Here is a 20,625-nt window from a genome sequence, read left to right on the forward strand (position 1 = left end):
CTCGTTTAAGGAGGAAGGTAGCTGGGCAAAACTAGGAATGAACTTTCGAAATAAACTAATCATAGCTATAAAACGAGCCACGGCCTTCACATTTCTAGTGGTTGCGAACGAATAAATGGCCTCAGTAAGACTTTGGTCAATTCGCACTCCATTCTGGGAGACAATATGCGCGAATTTAACTTTAGATGGTTTGACACTACATCCAGCTTTTCGCAACCTTTGGAGCACCTCGCGGACATGCACAACATGCTCTTCAAAACTCTCACTAAAAATCGCCAAATCGTCCAAATAGGAGACGCGCGCCGTAGCCGAACGATCTGAGGCGCCTTGTCACGGTCCGCGCGGCTCCCCCCGACGGAGGTTCCCAGTCCTTCCTCTGGCATGGCTGTGTGTGTTGTCCTTAGTGTAACTTAGTTAAGTGAGATGAAGTAGTGCGTAAGCTTAGGGACCGAAGACCTCAGCAGTTTTGGTCCCATAAGACATTACCACAAATTTCCAAAAAAATTTCCATCCAAATAATGATACACACAGTCAAACTTAAGATCCGAAAAAATTCTGGCGAGGATACCGGATAAAACGGCTTCACATGTCGGTAACCCAAACGGAACTCTATTGTACTCATAAAGTGACCAGTACGTCGCAAAGGCTGTCACACGTTTAAATTCTTCAAAACATGGTTCAAATGGCTCTGAGCACTATGGGAGTTAACTTCTGAGGTCATCAGCCCGCTAGAACTACTTAAACCAGCTAACCTAAGGACATCACACACATCCATGCTCGAGGCAGGATTCGAACCTGCGACCGTCCCGGTCGCGCGGTTCCAGACTGTAGCGCCCACAACCGCTCGGCCACACCGGCCGGCTTTAAATTCTTCTGCTAGAGGCACTTGATAATAAGCCTGGTTTAAGTCGAAGGAAGTTAAAACCTTTGCCTTCTGAAACCAAGAGAAACACGAATGCAAATCAGGGGGAAGGTATACACTGTGGAACAATTTTTGTACTAAGCGCCCTATAATCCACCACCGTACGCACTCTCCCCTGCGGTTTGACCACTACAAATATAGATGAAGAGTACGGAGATTTAGATGGTGTAGGGGTAGTGTATTTGATTCATAATCCAAACGGCTTCGGTCCCGGGTTCGATCCCCGCCACTGCCTTAATTTTGATAAATAATCAGCATTGGCGTCCGAAGACTTCCGGCATAAGAAGTCAGCCTCATTCTGCCAGCGACCTTGTCAAGGAGGGCGGAGTAGCGGATGAGGTTCAGGGCACTGTCTTGTCCTAGGGGTGGGAAATTGCTCCTAAAGGCGGAAGAATCAGCAATGATCAACGACATGAGGATGCAGAAGGCAATGGAAACCACTGCATTAAAGACACGTAACGTGTATCCACAGGACATGTGGCCTGTAATTGAAGAAGTATCATGATGATCTCTCCATTGGCAAAAGATTCCGGAATAGTCCCCCATTCGAATCTCCGGGAGGGGACTGCCAAGGGGGAGGTTACCATGAGAAAAAGATTGAATAATCAACGAAAGGATAACGTTCTACGAGTCGGGGCGTGGAATGTCAGAAGCTTGAACGTGGTAGGGAAACAGAAAATCTGAAAAGGGAAATGCAATGGCTCAATCTAGATATAGTAGGGGTCAGTGAAGTGAAGTGGAAGAAAGACAAGGATTTCTGGTCAGATGAGTATCGGGTAATATCAACAGCAGCAGAAAATAGTATAACAGGTGTAGGATTCGTTATGAATAGGAAGGTAGGGCAGAGGGTGTGTTACTGTGAACAGTTCAGTGACCGGGTTGTTCTAATCAGAATCGACAGCAGACCAACACCGACAACGATAGTTAAGGTATACATGCCGACGTCGCAAGTTGAAGATGAACAGATAGAGAAAGTGTATGAGGATATTGAAAGGGTAATGCAGTATGTAAAGGGGGACGAAAATCTAATAGTCATGGGCGACTGGAATGCAGTTGTAGGGGAAGGAGTAGAAGAAAGGGTTACGGGAGAATATGGGCTTGGGACAAGGAATGAAAGAGGAGAAAGACTAATTGAGTTCTGTAACAAGTTTCAGCTAGTAATAGCGAATACCCTGTTCAAGAAATACCAGAGTAGGAGGTATACTTGGAAAAGGCCTGGAGATACGGGAAGATTTCAATTAGATTACATCATGGTCAGACAGAGATTCCGAAATCAGATACTGGATTGTAAGGCGTACCCAGGAGCAGATATAGACTCAGATCACAATATAGTAGTGATGAAGAGTAGGCTGAAGTTCAAGACATTAGTCAGGAAGTATCAATACGGAAAGAAGTGGGATACGGAAGTACTAAGGAATGACGAGATACGTTTGAAGTTCTCTAACGCTATAGATACAGCAATAAGGAATAGCGCAGTAGGCAGTACAGTTGAAGAGGAATGGACATCTCTAAAAAGGGCCATCACAGAAGTTGGGAAGGAAAACATAGGTACAAAGAAGATAGCTGCGAAGAAACCATGGGTAACAGAAGAAATGCTTCAGTTGATTGACGAAAGGAGGAAGTACAAACATGTTCCGGGAAAATCAGGAATACAGAAATACAAGTCGCTGAGGAATGAAATAAATAGGAAGTGCAGGGAAGCTAAGACAAAATGGCTGCAGGAAAAATGTGAAGACATCGAAAAAGATATGATTGTCGGAAGGACAGACTCAGCATACAGAAAAGTCAAAACAACCTTTGGTGACGTTAAAAGCAACGATGGTAACATTAAGAGTGCAACGGGAATTCCACTGTCAAATGCAGAGGAGAGAGCAGATAGGTGGAAAGAATACATTGAAAGCCTCTATGAGGGTGAAGATTTGTCTGATGTGATAGAAGAAGAAACAGGAGTCGATTTAGAAGAGATAGGGGATCCAGTATTAGAATCGGAATTTAAAAGAGTTTTGGAGGACTTACGGTCAAATAAGGCAGAAGAGATAGATAACATTCTATCAGAATTTCTAAAATCATTGGGGGAAATGGCAACAAAACGGTTATTCACGTTGGTGTGTAGAATATATGAGTCTGGCGACATACCATCTGACTTTCGGAAAAGCGTCATCCACACAATTCCGAAGACGGCAAGAGCTGACAAGTGCGAGAATTATCGCACAATCAGCTTAACAGCTCATGCATCGAAGCTGCTTACAAGAATAATATACAGAAGAATGGAAAAGAAAATTGAGAATGCGCTAGGTGACGATTAGTTTGGCTTTAGGAAAAGTAAAGGGACGAGAGAGGCAATTCTGACGTTACGGCTAATAATGGAAGCAAGGCTAAAGAAAAATCAAGACACTTTCATAGGATTTGTCGACCTGGAAAAAGCGTTCGACAATATAAAATGGTGCAAGCTGTTCGAGATTCTGAAAAAAGTAGGGGTAAGCTATAGGGAGAGACGGGTCATATACAATATGTAGAACAACCAAGAGGGAATAATAAGAGTGGACGATCAAGAACGAAGTGCTCGTATTAAGAAGGGTGTAAGACAAGGCTGTAGCCTTTCGCCCCTACTCTTCAATCTGTACATTGAGGAAGCAATGATGGAAATAAAAGAAAGGTTCAGGAGTGGAATTAACATACAAGGTGAAAGGATATCAATGATACGATTCGCTGATGACATTGCTATCCTGAGTGAAAGTGAAGATGAATTAAATGATTTGCTGAACGGAATGAACAGTCTAATGAGTACACAGTATGGTTTGAGAGTAAATCGGAGAAAGACGAAGGTAATGAGAAGTAGTAGAAATGAGAACAGCGAGAAACTTAACATCAGGATTGATGGTCACGAAGTCAATGAAGTTGAGGAATTCTGCTACCTAGGCAGTAAAATAACCAATGACGGACGGAGCAAGGAGGACATCAAAAGCAGACTCGCTATGGCAAAAAAGGCATTTCTGGCCAAGAGAAGTCTACTAACATCAAATACCGGCCTTAGTTTGAGGAAGAAATTTCTGAGGATGTACGTCTGGAGTACAGAATTGTATGGTAGTGAAACATGGACTGTGGGAAAACCGGAAAAGAAGAGAATCGAAGCATTTGAGATGTGGTGCTATAGACGAATGTTGAAAATTAGGTGGACTGATAAGGTAAGGAATGAGGAGGTTCTACGCAGACTCGGAGAGGAAAGGAATATGTGGAAAACACTGATAAGGAGAAGGGACAGGATGATAGGACATCTGCTAAGACATGAGGGAATGACTTCTATGGTACTAGAGGGAGTTGTAGAGGGCAAAAACTGTAGAGGAAGACAGAGATTGGAAAACGTCAAGCAAATAATTGAGGACGTAGGTTGCAAGTGCTACTCTGAGATGAAAAGGAATTCGTGGCGGGCCGCATCAAACCAGCCCTGGTAACCAAAAAAAAAAAAAAAAAAAAAAAAAAAAAAAAAAAAAAAAAAAAAAAAAAAAAAAAAAAAAAAAGCACACTCCGTCCTGCATCATTTTCCGAATAGTTTCCCGTAGTGCTTTCATACGAGGCGGGAGTGGCCTGTATGGTGGACACCTTAGGGGAACCTCTGTGCTCTGGCAAAGACAGCAGTCGTTTCATTGTAAACTTTTTTTTGGCATATTGTTTTAAATCAATTATTTCGTGCTGTATAAAAGTTCGTGTTTAAAAAATTATGCTTAGAACTGCTGTATTACGCCTACCTCGTCACTCCCAGTTCTTCCACTTAATGCCCTGTAACACAATGGTAACAGAGCGTGGTTTAGATCCACGGACCTCTAGGTTATGCGCCCAGCACGCTTCCACTGATGCATTTACGTCTTCCTTAAAGGCTCTCCATGGCCCTGGCAATACAAAAAAGGTGTTACCTGTGTCGACTACAGTTCTTCCAGTTCATTGTGGTCTTCATCCTGTGACACACCAGCAAGTCGCAGCTAGTTTACTCTGTTCTGTGGTAAACCTTCCATCAAAGGTTCCAGTTTATCTGACAGGGCTGGAAAAGCCTCATATGTTGGAAGGCATATGGAATCTATAAATCCAACTTGCATTAGTGGCAACTGGTCTTCCTTTCCTAGGCTCATTAGAGCAGTAGGTGTGATATTCAGTTCCTGACGTTCCATATCACTCCGTTCAAAGAATTCACTTGATACCAAATCTGATACCCTCTTCTCTACCTCCCATGGCTCTTTGATGGCTGCAAGATCCTCTCAGTAGTTCTCGGTGATCGTCACGCATCCAGTTATAGGTTCCAGACTGAACCAAACTGAAAAAAGTGCCTCGCTTCCTAAAATACACTGCCAGATCTAAAGACAGTATAGCATCCTCTAAAAGTTTAAACTCCGGTAGACATTGGCAAGTATTTGGTTACCTGGGCTGTTGAGTATCATGATGCACTTGTCAAAATGGTGATACTCCATGGTCACTGTAGAACAGAGTTGGATAAGACGTGACGACGCTTTTATCTGAAATGTGTTATTAGTCCTTTGGTGATCAAGATCATGGCAAAGGCGTGCGATTATCAAAGAGAGACACGCTATTTCCCCAAATATTTTCTTCCACTATGTAGCTGTAATAATGGAAAACATTATCTGTGCGACATTGAATGCATGCCTCCAGTTGTGGTACGTGTCATTGCGATAGTTCTTCTTGACACTCAGTAACCACCTGCATAGCACTTCATAGTCAACGTGAAATATCTAAATGAAATCCTAATCTAGGAACATTCTAATACAGGGCTGCAGTGTATCATCATCATACATGCTGATATCATCAAACTTGAAATCATGTAGCTGGAAACGTTGTGCAGATGGTACCCACAAGCTCTTCAGTCTCTGTGCATCCTCAAGTGAAGCAGAAGCATGGTAACTCAGAACTTCTAGTGTTATGCTTTGTTTAGCCATAGCTATGACAGTCTTCTCATAGATGTGGGTATTATGTATACCCACTCCACAAAAAATTGCAAATGCCACCACAAAATTTTCATCGTTTTTGGTAAATGAGAGGTCACTGAATTTATTGATGAGCTATATAACTTCAATAATTTGACCCGAAGAATTTTCAATTGCCATACAGTGAATTCTTTTATGTTGTAAATTTGTGCCTTCATCAACAGAAGGGTCGAGAATGTCATCCTCATAAGCATTTGCAATATTGACAGTATCACCTGTAGTAGCAACATAACCCGTAACGCCAATGTGTATAGGAAATCTGGTTTCAAATGGACTTGTTCTTGAATCATTATATTCTCCATTTAAGTAATTTGCTTCAAAATCAAATAGCCTTGAAAAACTTCCTTTTGATGCTCTCTGAACGAGCACCACCTTAACTTAACCCTTTGACACTGTATGAGGGACTACGTGTGGGTGAGGATACGAAACATCCTATGTTCAATGGTGCTCTGATCTTCGAAGATAATTCGTGCCAGGTCTAATAATACCTGGTTTCTCTTGACTTCCAGCTGACTTTTGTCTTAAAGCTGAGCATTCCGCAGGCCAATTCCACAGAACTGAAGGTAACTTGCAAAAGCTTTTTCATTACTGGCTGTAAAACAGGTATCTGTCTGCTTGTTTATAACCTGTGCTACTCCTATAACATCGCCAGTGAAGTCCTCAATCGGCATGCAGAACAATGCCCTCGTCTTGTAGCCCATCAGTAGAGCAATGTCGTGGTTGAAGTGATCATCCATGTAGGCGTCGGGGATGTTGCCGAGCTCGCCGCTCTCGGCGACGAAGCCCACGATGCCGGCACCCCAGGGGATGCGGATCTCCTGCAGCGTGGAGTGCGAGCACACGTCGAACAGCTTGGAGGCGGGTTAGCACTCTCTGGCGCAGCCCTGCACCAGGAACAGCGAGCCACGGTGCGCGTGCAGTAGAATGCTCACATTATGCAGGATCTTGAGGCACAACGATCGCACGTCCAGCTCGTTGCAGATGTCCTTCACGAGTTCGAGGTGCCTGAGCTCGTGGCGCGAGCGGCGCTGTGAGCGGCCGCAGGTGCTGGCGATGCAGCCGCCGGAGACGTCGACGCTGGTGCCACTGCCTTCTGCAGACAGAAAGGTGGGCGTGCCGTCGATGGTGTTGACGAGGGGCTTGAGCAGGCCGCCGCGCTCGAACGCGTGCGCCGAGACCTTGCGCACGGGCGTGGTGGAACCCGAGCCGGCGAGCGACGTCGCCCCGTGCGTCGGCGACGTCAGCGACTCGGCGCTGCTCGGCGTGGGAGTCGCGTGCGCCTCGAGCCACGCGTCCACCACCTGCCGCATCGCCTTCCGCAGGAAGCTGCCGTGCGCCAAGTCCGGGTGCTCGTCGGGCCAGGACTCGATATGAGCGCACTCGCTGTCGTAGTACTGCTGCTTGGCCGCCTCGGGGTGCCCAGCTCTACTCTACATCGACCATTGAGGGTCGCCACTTTGAGCACTGCCTCACGATGCTCAACAGCCCGGGTAACCAAATTCTTGCCAATGTCTCACCGGCTCTGGGCGCCGAGTCCACCGTCATCCTCGCCTCCTCGGCCGCCGTTCGCAGGTGCAGGCTTTTGTAGGAATGTCTGTTGCATCCGTTCGTGGGGCACATGCTGTGCTTCTGCCCCATGTGCCTGATGGAGAGCGAGGCGGTCGTCGCGGCCACTATGCTGACCAGCCCCGTGCTGCAAGTGCGCATGCGCGACGAGCGGGCAGCCGCATGTTGATGCTGGTGCTGGTGGCGACGCTGCCGCAACGTTTGGGACGCCGCCACCCGCACCCCGTCGCCCGCCCGGTAGCGCACCACCACCGCCGCCGCGCCCTCGCCCGCGCTCAGCGCCCCTGCGGCAGCCCGCGAGGCACTCGCCAGCGCCGTTACTATCAGGCTCACTGGCTGACCCTCCCGCTCCACCGCAGCGCCCTCCAGTGGTCAGCCACTGCACTCCGCCCGACACCGAGACAGTCCCCTCACACAGGACTGGTGCCAGCAACACAGAGGTCGGACGAGTGTCGAGCGGAGGACCACCACAGTGAATCGATCATCGTCGGTGGCTTCGGTAGTGGCTTGTGAAGCGTGCAGAATCCAGTAATATCGAAGCTGCCGAGCTCTTTCACACTCCGCGTTTCGACGATCAATGTCTCGAAAGCAGGCTTCATCCGTTTCATACATGGGCTGCACACCTGGGCTGAATCCGTCTGCTTAATCTATGAGGATTGTTCAATAAACAATACCCCACTTTTTTTTTAAAAAAAAAGCCATTAATCTACATAGATAAACTTCCTTGTTGGTGCTTCATATTTGATGTTTATTCTGTGCACCAGTGAAGTACAGTACAGTTCTGGAAGATGGCGGAGCCATAGTACAGCGAAAAATGGCGGTTACATACGACTCACGTTAGAAGCAGCGTGCAGTTGCTGAATTCTTGTGTGCAGAATAAGAAACGGTGGTGAACATCCATAAACCTTTTTTTGCAGTTCAAGGCGATGCTGGATAAAAGTACAGTTGGGTGGTGGGTAAAGAAAGTTACAGCCTCAGAAAATGTAGAAACAGAGCTCCATGATCAGCCACGTTCGGACGTCCTGTCACAGCCACTGCTCCAGACATGCTGAATCGTGCGGATGCCATTATTCGTATCGACCAGCGCATCACAACTATACAATTGGCTCTACAGTTGTCGGTCAGCATTGACAGTGCGTCTGCTTGTTTATTTGGTTGGTTGGTTTTAGGGCGCGGAAAACAACTGGGGTCATACGCGCCTGCAGTGCGTCTCCAATGACCGAGACTCTTGGATATTCAAAGAGGTGCTCACGGTGGGTTCCACGAATGCTCACAGCGTATCACAAGATTCAAAGAAAGGCTATTTCATCTGAATAGTTGCAGCGTTTTGAGACCGACGGAGAGGCCTTTCTGTCACGAATCGTTACAGGGGACGAAATCTGGGTTGCCCACTCTGCACCGGAAACAAAAAGGAAGTCCATGGAGTGGCGTAATCCTCATTCGACACAAAAGAAGAAATTCAAGACAACCCCCTCTGTCAGAAAAGTCATGGTTACAGTCTGCTGCGTTTGTGATGGCGTCATTCTCGTGCGTGTGATGCCAATGGGGTCAACCATCAATTGGAAAAGCCGTGTGGCTAGAGCCTCCCGTCGTGTAGACCGTTCGCCTGGTGCAAGTCTTTCAATTTGACGCCACCTCGGCGACTTGCGTGTCGATGGGGATGAAATTACGATGGTAAGGACAACACAACACCCAGTCCCTGAGCGGAGAAAATCCCGGGAATCGAATCCGGGCCGTTAGGTATGACATTCCGTTGGGTTAACCACTCAGCTACGAGGGGCGGACAATCATCAATTGAGAGGCATACGTGAAGACTCTGAGTAAAGTCAGGAACCGTATCCAACGTGTTCGATCGGACAATAATCCAGCAGAAATCTTGCTCCAACATTATAATGCACGCCCACACACAAGTGTGAGAACCCGGGGACACACCGCCAAATTGGGTTGGACATCATTGCCTCATGCACCCTACAGTTCAGACCTGGCACCCTCGGACTTGCATCTCTATGGGCAGCTTAAAGATTCTCTACGGGGAACACACTTTGGAGATGACGAGAATGCCACTCATGCAGCGAAAACGTGGCTTCGCTTACAGGACAAGAGCTTTCGCCAGCAGGGAATACAGACTCATCCGCAACGCTGGCGTTCGCTCACAGAACGTGATGCAGACTACGTAGTAAAATAGGAGATGCACAAGACTTGTTGATGTATATTGCCACCAAATTCTTTCTCTTAACCATAAATATGTTCTGAGAAAAAAATGTGGGATATTACTTATTGAATGTCCCTCGTATAAGCAAACAATCTATAATGAAGAATATGTTATTGAGGCAGCACTCCTTTCTTCGTGCTCGCCACAGTATTGATGGAACACGCCATTCTGAAGTCAGAAGTGACCTTCCTGCAACACTGTTGTCACTGAAGTGGGTAACATAGAGATGACTCCATTACACCGTGCAATATACGATAAAAAGAGTGGACAGTGAACCAGCAGAAGCGGATACGTTTATTCTTACAGTGGCTGAGTACCCAGCAATCGTCAGATCAACCTCCCCCACCCCCTTATCTGCCCTTCTCCCCCTCTCCCCTGTACCTTTCCACCGGCACGCCATCCACCTCCTCCACCTCTCACGCTGGCCATTTCTGCCTGTCCATCTCCTCTCCTCCCTCCTGCCCCATTCTCTGTCCATCTGCTCCTACTCTTGCCCCTCTCCCTGTCCATATCTTGCCCCTATCTTTCCTCCCCCTAGCTCTCTGTCGGTTTCCACCTCCCGCCCTATCTGTCCCCTTCTCACTATTCTCTGTGTTCTTCTCACGCCCTCTCCCACTTCTCTCTCTACGTCATCACCCCCACCTCAGGAGGAGGTTGCTGGTTCTTACCCCCACAGTAGTTCTCGGCAGATAGTAATGTGTGTACCATGTTTGGCTGAAATCGATACAGTGGTTCACGAGAAGATGTATAACATACGACATAAATACTTCCTCTTGTATAGTATGTATGGATTAAATGTCAGAAGACATCAGGCCAGGAGTCATTCGTTAAAAGAGAGGCCTTTTCCCAGTGGGATGCGGTATTTTAAGTAACGGCAGTGTGGACTCTCCGCCGCAGCGTGTAAAGGAGAAACCACTTGCGACAGATCCCCTCTCCTTTCCCTCTAGTGGCGGGGTCTGCCGTGGATGCCCTCAGAACGGCCGGCCACGCGGCTTTAATAGCGCGCTGTGCAACTCCCTCCCACCCCAGCCCCAGTCCAAATATAAACACGGCGGCAATCTGCCCGCTTCACATTTCTCCCCGGCCGGCAATTTGTTTCCGGAACGATGTTATCGCGACCCAACCCCTGGACCACGCGATGGCTTTTTTGGCTGCCACAAAAAATCGTGACGTACGGCGAGAGCTACTTGGTCCGTTCCCTTATCGACCACTCTCATTCATTCATTCATTCATTTACTAACATTCGAACGGAGATATCCGTTTAGATACCCAACCTGTGAACAGAAATCTACCAAAGCGGATACTGAAAGGACAGTTCAATATAGATGGAATCTCACAATGAACGCGCCACTAGCGAAAACTGTTAACCGTAAAAAAATGTACACGAAAACATTCACACTAAACGCTGCTAATTGCTCTACAATATCCCCTGTTTCCCATAAGTCTCAGGTGCGACTATTACAAGTGAGCTGCCTTCCATTCCGACACTTCCTGTGTACGTGCCAACCGTTAATGTGAGTCTTGACGACTTCCGACTTGTAACCTACTTCTTTCCTCGATCCTCCCTTTCCTGTCCACAATAGTTCCAGTGGTGTTCACCGCTGCAGTGACACAATATAAATTCAAGGCACTGAAGTAGGATTTGAACGGCTCCTGACAGTGGAGCCAACACCGCCGGAAACAAACTCGTATATCGAATTGAGCCGAAGGACAGCTGGTGAGTGAAAATCAAGACGAAAAATACAAGCAACCACATAAATAAATCTGTTTCTTGTCGTTTGTCACTGAACTGGTGGTGAGTTAAGTAATCGTCTGGATTAGTTGCACGCATATGTAAAAGAACAGTTGAATATATTTCCTGATTCGTGCGTAGCCTTCATGTTTCATAATTTTTTTCCAAGTGCAAGTCTTTGTGTAGAAGTTATCAATTATGGACGCTCTAACCACTTTTTTTTCTTCACCACCTAGGATAAATGTGGCTCTTAGAAGGAACCCTCGGTGCGAGGTCGCAAGTAGAGTCTTTCGTATAGCTCATTTGAAAATGTTAACAGTTGTGACGGGAAATATATTAGCTGATAATGTCTCACCATGTGCGTCAGGGGGCGACAGAAAATGAGTGTCCATGAGTTGCAGAAATCAGCCTCCTAGTGGACGTACCTATTGCCCTTTACAAAGTGGACATCGTCGGCATTCAATAAATCTTCATAACAAACCGTTAACTTGCACCGTGAACGCCGAATGAAGAAAGACGCGCCACAGTGATCGCAAATGTTCGCACCAACAAGATAGAAGGCGAACTCCTTGCAACTTACAACAGCGCATGACGCTCACCCAGGTATCCACTCTTAAAGAATGCATGTAGAGAATCATATTGCTTTAACAGGGTGATGAGAAGTGATGGAATGTGATGGCATGCAACCCGTTAAGAAACAGTGTGTCGTGGAACTTATCGTGAAACTGGCTATCCTTTAACATATATCTGCAGATGTGCGATAATATACCGTTCACTCATCAAAAAAGTTTTGCATCTCGCCGGTTCCCGGAACTCCTGAAGATAGACGTTGACTGTGGATATTGTATCACAGACACAGTCCGTTTGACTGTTCGGAGATGTCACTAAACGCGCCAAAATATGTAAAGAACCATGCACGAGCAGCGCTTATTAGACGGTGGGGATCCGACAGCCGATCGGTTCCAGTCATTCCACCAGGTACACGTGTGTGTTGTCCGTAGTTCAGCCACGCCTACACGGTCAATACCGCGGTTCGATCACCTCCGCATTGTTACTTCGGGCCAGGAAGGGCTCTCAACAAGGGAAAAATCCAGGCGTCTCGGAGTGAACCAAAGTGCAGTTGTTCGGAACTCGATGACATGCCTCGCTCAGGCCGCCCAAGGGCTACTACTGACTGCAGAGGATGACCGCTACCTACAGATTATGACTCAGAGGAACCCTGACAGCAACGCCTCCACGTTGAATAATGCTTCTCGTGAAGTCACAGGACGTCTACATCTACATCTACATCTACATTGATACTCCGCAAGCCACCCAACGGTGTTGGTGGAGGGCACTTTACGTGCCACTGTCATTACCTCCCTCTCCTGTTCCAGTCGCGTATGGTTCGCGGGAAGAACGACTGTCTGAAAGCCTCCGTGCGCGCTCTAATCTCTCTAATTTTACATTCGTGATCTCCTCGGGAGGTATAAGTAGGGGGAAGCAATATATTCGATACCTCATCCAGAAACGCACCCTCTCGAAACCTGGCGAGCAAGCTACACCGCGATGCAGAGCGCCTCTCTTGCAGAGTCTGCCACTTGAGTTTATTAAACATCTCCGTAACGCTATCACGGTTACCAAATAACCCTGTGACGAAACGCGCCGCTCTTCTTTGGATCTTCTCTATCTCCTCCGTCAGACCGATCTGGTACGGATCCCACACTGATGAGCAATACTCAAGTATAGGTCGAACGAGTGTTTTGTAAGCCACCTCCTTTGTTGATGGACTACATTTTCTAAGCACTCTCCCAATGAATCTCAACCTGGCACCCGCCTTACCAACAATTCATTTTATATGATCATTCCACTTCAAATCGTTCCGCACGCATACTCCCAGATATTTTACAGAAGTAACTGCTACCAGTGTTTGTTCCGCTATCATATAATCATACAATAAAGGATCCTTCTTTCTATGTATTCGCAATACATTACATTTGTCTATGTTAAGGGTCAGTTGCCACTCCCTGCACCAAGTGCCTATCCGCTGCAGATCTTCCTGCATTTCGCTACAATTTTCTAATGCTGCAACTTCTCTGTATACTACAGCATCATCCGCGAAAAGCCGCATGGAACTTCCGACACTATCTACTAAGTCATTCATATATATCGTGAAAAGCAATGGTCCCATAACACTCCCCTGTGGCACGCCAGAGGTTACTTTAACGTCTGTAGACGTCTCTCCATTGATAACAACATGCTGTGTTCTGTTTGCTAAAAACTCTTCAATCCAGCCACACAGCTGGTCTGATATTCCGTAGGCTCTTACTTTGTTTATCAGGCGACAGTGCGGAACTGTATCGAACGCCTTCCGGAAGTCGAGAAAAATAGCATCTACCTGGGAGCCTGTATCTAATATTTTCTGGGTCTCATGAACGAATAAGGCGAGTTGGGTCTCACACGATCGCTGTTTCCGGAATCCATGTTGATTCCTACATAGTAGATTCTGGGTTTCCAGAAATGACATGATACGCGAGCAAAAAACATGTTCTAAAATTCTACAAGAGATCGACGTAAGAGATATAGGTCTATAGTTTTGCGCATCTGCTCGACGACCCTTCTTGAAGACTGGGACTACCTGTGCTCTTTTCCAATCATTTGGAACTCTCCGTTCCTCTAGAGACTTGCGGTACACGGCTGTTAGAAGGGGGGCAAGTTCTTTCGCGTACTCTGTGTAGAATCGAATTGGTATCCCGTCAGGTCCAGTGGACTTTCCTCTATTGAGTGATTCCAGTTGCTTTTCTATTCCTTGGACACTTATTTCGATGTCAGCCATTTTTTCGTTTGTGCGAGGATTTAGAGAAGGAACTGCAGTGCGGTCTTCCTCTGTGAAACAGCTTTGGAAAAAGGTGTTTAGTATTTCAGCTTTACGCGTGTCATCCTCTGTTTCAATGCCATCATCATCCCGTAGTGTCTGGACATGCTGTTTCGAGCCACTTACTGATTTAACGTAAGACCAGAACTTCCTAGGATTTTCTGTCAAGTCGGTACATAGAATTTTACTTTCGAATTCAATGAACGCTTCACGCATACCCCTCCTTACGCTAACTTTGACATCGTTTAGCTTCTGTTTGTCTGAGAGGTTTTGGCTGCGTTTAAACTTGGAGTGGAGCTCTGTTTGCTTTCGCAGTAGTTTCCTAACATTGTTGTTGTACCACGGTGGGTTTTTCCCGTCCCTCACAGTTTTACTCGGCACGTACCTGTCTAAAACGCATTTTACGTCGTGTTACGACTCAAACTGTGTGCAGTAGGCTGCATGATGCGCAACTTCACTCCCGACGTCCATGGCGAGGTCCAACTTTGCTACCACGACGCCATGCAGTGCGGTACAGATGGGCCCAACAACATGCCGCATGGACCACTCAGGATTGACATCACGTTCTCTTCACCGATGAGTGTCGCATATGCCTTCAACCAGGCATTCGTCGGAGACGTGTTTGGAGGAAACCCGGTCATGCTGAACGCCTTAGACACACAGTCCAGCGAGTGCAGTAAGGTGGAGGTTCCCTGATGTTTTGGGGTGGCATTATGTGGGGCCGACGTACGCCGCTGGAGGTCATGGAAGACGCCGTAACGGCTGTATGAAACGTAAATGCCATCCTCCGGCCGATAGTGCAACCATATCGGCAGCATATTGGCGAGGCATTCGTCTTCATGGACGACAATTCGCGCCACCATCGTGAACATCTTGTGAATGAATTCCTTCAGGATAACAACATCGCTCGATGGTGGTCAACACGTTCTGCACACATGAACCCTACCGATCATGCCTGGGATAGATTGAAAAGGGCTCTTAAGGACGACGTGACCCACCAACAACTCTGAGGGATCTACGCCGAATCGCTGTTGAGGAGTGGGACAATCTGGACCAATAGTGTCTTGATGAACTTTTGGGTTGTATGCCATGACGAATACAGGCATGCATCAATGCAATAGGACGTGCTGCTGGGTATTAGAGGTACCGGTTTGTACAGCAATCTGGACCACCACCTCTGAAGGTGGTACAACATGCAATGTGTGGTTTTCATGAAGAATATAAAGGGCGGAAATGATGTTTATGTTGAACTCTACTCCAATTTTCTGTAAAGGTTCCGAAACTCTCGGAACCGAGGTCATGCAAAACTTTTTTTGATGTGTGTATTATAGGCACTGAAAAACCAAATATGTGATCAAAAATATCCGGACACCTAGCTGAAAATGACTTACAAGTTTGTGACGTCCTCCACCGGAAATGCTGGAATTCAATACTTATGACAGCTTCCACTCTCGCAGGCGTACGTTCAGTCAGGTGCTGGAAGATTTCTTGGGGAATGGCAGCCCATTCTTCACGGAGTGGTGCACTGAGGAGAGGTATCGATGTCAGTCGGTGAGGCCTGTCACGAAGTCGGCATTCCGAAACATCCCAAAGGTGTTCTATAGAATTCAGGTCAGCACTCTGTGCAAGCCAGTCCATTACAGCGATGTTATTGTCGTGTAACCACTCCGCCACAGGCCGTGCATTATGAACAGGTGCTCGATCGTGTTGAAAGATGCAGTCTCCATCCCCGAATTGCTCTTCAACAGTGGGAAGAAAGAAGGCGTTTAAAACATCAATGTACGCCTGTGCTGTGATGGTGCCACGCAAAACAACAAGGTGTGCAAGCCCCCTCCACGAAAAACCACATTTGAAGTCTGTGAGTTCCGCGGAGCACCCCATTTTGATCTCTCACGATGTCTAATGGCTACTGAGGTCCCTGATAAGGAGTACCTGGCAGTTGGTGGCAGCACAATGCACCTAATATGAAAAACGTTCTTGGGGGTATCCGGATACTTTTGATCGCATAGTTCGTCTATCCGCTCAGTGGGTGAGCTAGCAGTCCTGCCCCGATTACAATGTGCTGTATATTACAAAGGATTGTCCGTACATAGACGCCTTTGGTAGCGTAGACCTATATGTTTCAGTTTGCGACAGTCAACGAACCTCAGAAGGACTGTTGGAGACAGCAGTGTTTTCTCTGGAATTGGAAGATGCCTCTGCGCCCCCCAAGCGTCGCTTCAGCGTGTTCTGTTGCCGTTGATCGTGAATGTGCGACCGAATGGGGAGATGTGCGAGCAATAGTCAGCGTAATTATTCTGGACACGTGTAGGCTCTTCGGCTGCCCTGCATTGCAATGGCCGCCACATCAAGCAATGTCTTATATTTAACACTGTGTTCCACTGATGGAGCAGTTAGCTGCCTCAGCACGGTGTAAGAATGTGGAACGGCAACTGACGTTGTTAGAGTTTAATTCACCATTGCCGCAAAATATTTGTTAGGTAGAAGACTTTTCTGTTTTTGGCTTCCAGATAGTTGACAACGTACATTTACTCTCCAGTCAGTCTCATTTTAAGGTTCGGACTCGCTACTATGGTGATACGGCTCACCTGTTTAAGAATACCTTGGGTCGAAAGCATGTAGACCATGCGAGTTTGAAGCCCTTTTGGCGAATCTGGTTAATACAATGGCAGATGAGCGCAGCCCGAGGGATGAACGTAGCAGAAATCTTGTCCAAAATGGTCTGGGGCGCCTTCAGGTTCTTGGGCGCCGTCAGGTTGACGATGGCTTTCACATGCTCGACCATAATGACAAGGCCATCTTTGCTAACTACAGGTAAAATACCCAAAAAAAATTCACCTTTGAGAAAAAGAACTAAATTTTTCCAATTTAGACTGAAGACTGTTCACCAGAAGGGGTTGCAAATGTTCCTCTTACGTGGAGGCCGTGAACCAGATATCATCGAGATAGCCGAAACAATAGGTAATGTCCTTAATCTAGTGATTCTGACATCGTTCATAAATTCCTGAGACAGATGAAATTTCAAAGGGCCAGAGATTAAAATGGCAATTGGGGTGTTGAGCACTATGAAACGCTGAGAAGCGGCCTCGAACGGCAACTCCAGATATGTATCGCACAGATCGATGTAAGAGAAACGCTGCCTCACTGACAACTTCACCAATAAGTCTACCCAACGCTGCATGGGAAACTAGTCCGCTATACAATGTACATTGACTGACTATTTACAATCGCCGTAAAGACGTACGGCGCTGTTTGCCTTCGGAATCACCACCGAAGGATTGGTCCACTGGCTGGACGAAATAACTGAAACGACGCCGAGCTCCTGCTAACGCTGTAACTCGGCCTCGATCTTTTCGAGTATGACGAAAGGAATGAGGCAGTGGCAAAAAAACGTAGGAAATGCCGACGTCTTAAACGGGAAGTGTGCCTAGAAACATATATTCCAATACTGGTATTTCAGAAACTGCATTTATTATGCATGTATGTATGTAGCTTGGAAGCTTATTTAATTTATGTTGTAATGGAAGTTCTCACTTCTCAAAATCAATTGATGGTGATGGAGCATTTTGCAGAATTACAGATTAGTACTGAATTCGATTATACAGTTTTAAAGAACGTTAGTTACGTATCAATTATTATATGAGAAACCTTTTCATATATCATCGTTTCGAAGATATTCCTTCCAAACCTAAAAAGCCAAATTACATTTCAGGATGTATTTTAAAAATTAATCAGGCACGCTCTACACATGGAACAAGTTTCATAAAGATCGTTTGACACTTGGAAATGTTCCCCTGTGAGGCTCGATAATTCTTTATCCAATATTTGCCACATTGGAGAGTATTTTCTCTTGGTGACTAGTTTCGAACGTAGCTGTTCATTTTCAGACCAGACCTACACTGATGTTATTATCGAAGCTGTAATGATTCAACTGTTGAAATCATCACGCTGCAATGTTTACCAACACATCAGTTGTAAGACCGTGTGTTACCCGAGAATGTCGGTGACCATTTTCTTACATAAGCACATCAGTGCACGTCTGGTTTGAAAATGGACGGCTACGTTCTAAACTAGTTACCAGTATAAAATAAACGCAACTTTGACAGAAATTTTGAATAATGTTTCATTTTTTTTATATTAAACGAGGTTCCTGCTTAGTGTCGACCCCAAGCGACTCGTTTCCTTGTTCGACTCTTGATCCAAGTTACCAGAGAGAACAGCCCACCGATTGCAAGACTGAGCTCTTTTTTCAGTAATTATTACTGTGACATTTGTTTTGTTGCTTATGGGGTCAGATCCGGAGTCTGTGCGACAGGAGGCTCTCGTTCTGCACACCTTGCAGCGAACACGGATCCCATTCACTCTGAAAGTGTTGGAGACTGCTACCGCCGCCGTCGCCGCCTCACATTCTTAAAAATAGCTCCAGCAGTCCGGACAGAATGGCCCAAGCGGCCTTTCAGGATCAGAGTTTCTGTGGTGGACATTTTTCCTCCTATGTTATTGTATCATTGTGGTCTGGGGGCCCTCACACTTGGCACGAAGGAGCAAAACTGTCGAGTGATCGTCCCTCCAGCCTCGTGTCCTTGCTTACTCCATCTTCTGAATGCGTCGCACTGGGTTGCGTCTTGCATGAAGATTGTGGAACGGCATCGCGTCTGTTGGCCGACGATCTACCGTGATATTGAACATCTTGTGTGGTCTTTTGGAGCCTGTGAATAGAACCAGGCTGCACTACCACATAAATTTTCCACTGACCAGCACTGGAGCACCCAAGGGATAGGGTGCATGTTCACTGTGCGAGACCCTTTTTGGAAAGCAAGTGGCTGTTAGTGGTGGATGTGTTATATAGTTTGCTGAACGTTGCCAAATTGTTTTCAGTCACGCCAAAAGCTAAAATTTTTGTATTGTCTGTCTCTTCTGGACTCTGGTATATGATAATGGGTGGCAATTTGCGTTGAGGAAGTTTGTCAGCTTTTGCATTCGGAATGATATACAGCGTGTGGGTACCACTCCATCTCACCTGCTTCTAACTGCTAGGTGGAGTGTTTCGTGTGAACATTAAAGACCTAAATGAAGAAGTCCGTATCTGCGTCACTCTCAGTGATGTCTCTTTAATTTTCTAGCCAGGTGATACTAGTTAACTGATAAGCTGGTGACGCGTTTGCATGGGTTTCAGCCACAGGACCTTTAGGTTTGTTACTACCATATCACATGCCCCGGGCCGTCGCAGCCCTGCCACGTTTTACTCATGGAGCTGCCAATTGGACCTGTTCTCTTCGCCAGCAGCTGATGTGGCAGGCACGTGTCACGGTCGGCCTCAAAGGACGTCATAGTTTATGGTAGATGACAGGAGCCGCTGAATTTCTACTCCAATCAGTTGCACCTGCGATGCTGCTGTCTCCTCGCTAGACAGGAGACAGATTTCATCACAGAATTTTCCTGGCACAAGGCTCCCAGATGCGGCATCATGCACACTCATTGCTGACTCCGCTGCAACTTCCGCCAACCTTCTTCCACCAGTGGAACATGGCGCTGGCTTTGGTAACTCACGAATCTCCAGCTGTGGACCTCAAGGAATTGGTGCAAGTGCCCTCCGCCCCCCTCGCCCAATGGCGATTCCACACACCTGCTGATGAAGGCGGGCCAGCCCCAGCCGTTATAAGTCTCAGCAACCTGCAGACACAGCGGCGGCGCCAGCTGCTGCGGCGTTGTCTACTTCGGCGTTAGGTGTACTCCAGGGGAATCTCGTGTCCTCTGTGGGTTTGCAACAGTGGTTGCAGTACACACATGGACACTTTCGACCTGACGTGGCTTTTCCTGGAGGGAGGGATTTAGTATCCCTGCCATCGGACATGGATGCACATGAGCTAGCGTGGGATTCGCAGCAGAAAAGTGCAGCAAGCTGTCAGGAATGGCATGGCCAAGGCATTGCACGAACAGGCCAACTGACCCAGGTGAGTAGCTGTTGGTGGCGATAGCGCGAGCCCATCGGTTTTTACACTGACATCATCCAACTCGGACCTCGCATTTGCAGCATGCAGTGTTCTTAGTCTCCGTGCTAGTCGTGCAGTTATTCTCATTGGTTGCATGTTGTGCCCTTCTACATGGCCTTATCTCTACAGTTCCAGACTCTCTGCTCCCTTGTAGATTGTCGTGCACGTAGAGAATGTTGTTCTCTTCTGGATTACGGCTCCCTGTTTCACATAGTTCAGCCACAGCCAGCTCGAGCTGCTGACTGGACGTTTTTTGCAGCTTTTCACATCTGTGCAGATACAAAAGGAGCTATCAAGCATACGAGGTATGTGAGAAAAGTAATATCATTGTTTTTTATCTTTCAAAGTATTCATT

At 46.9% G+C, this 20,625-nt stretch overlaps 1 pseudogene; it reads right to left on the reverse strand.

Moving 5' to 3' along the window:
• Positions 1 to 4,842: 4,842 nt before the first annotated feature.
• Positions 4,843 to 19,608, reverse strand: LOC126455751 (dual 3',5'-cyclic-AMP and -GMP phosphodiesterase 11-like; annotated as a pseudogene).
• Positions 19,609 to 20,625: the final 1,017 nt, after the last annotated feature.

Source organism: Schistocerca serialis, chromosome 2 (genome assembly GCF_023864345.2).
Source record: "Schistocerca serialis cubense isolate TAMUIC-IGC-003099 chromosome 2, iqSchSeri2.2, whole genome shotgun sequence".
NCBI lineage: Eukaryota > Metazoa > Arthropoda > Insecta > Orthoptera > Acrididae > Schistocerca > Schistocerca serialis.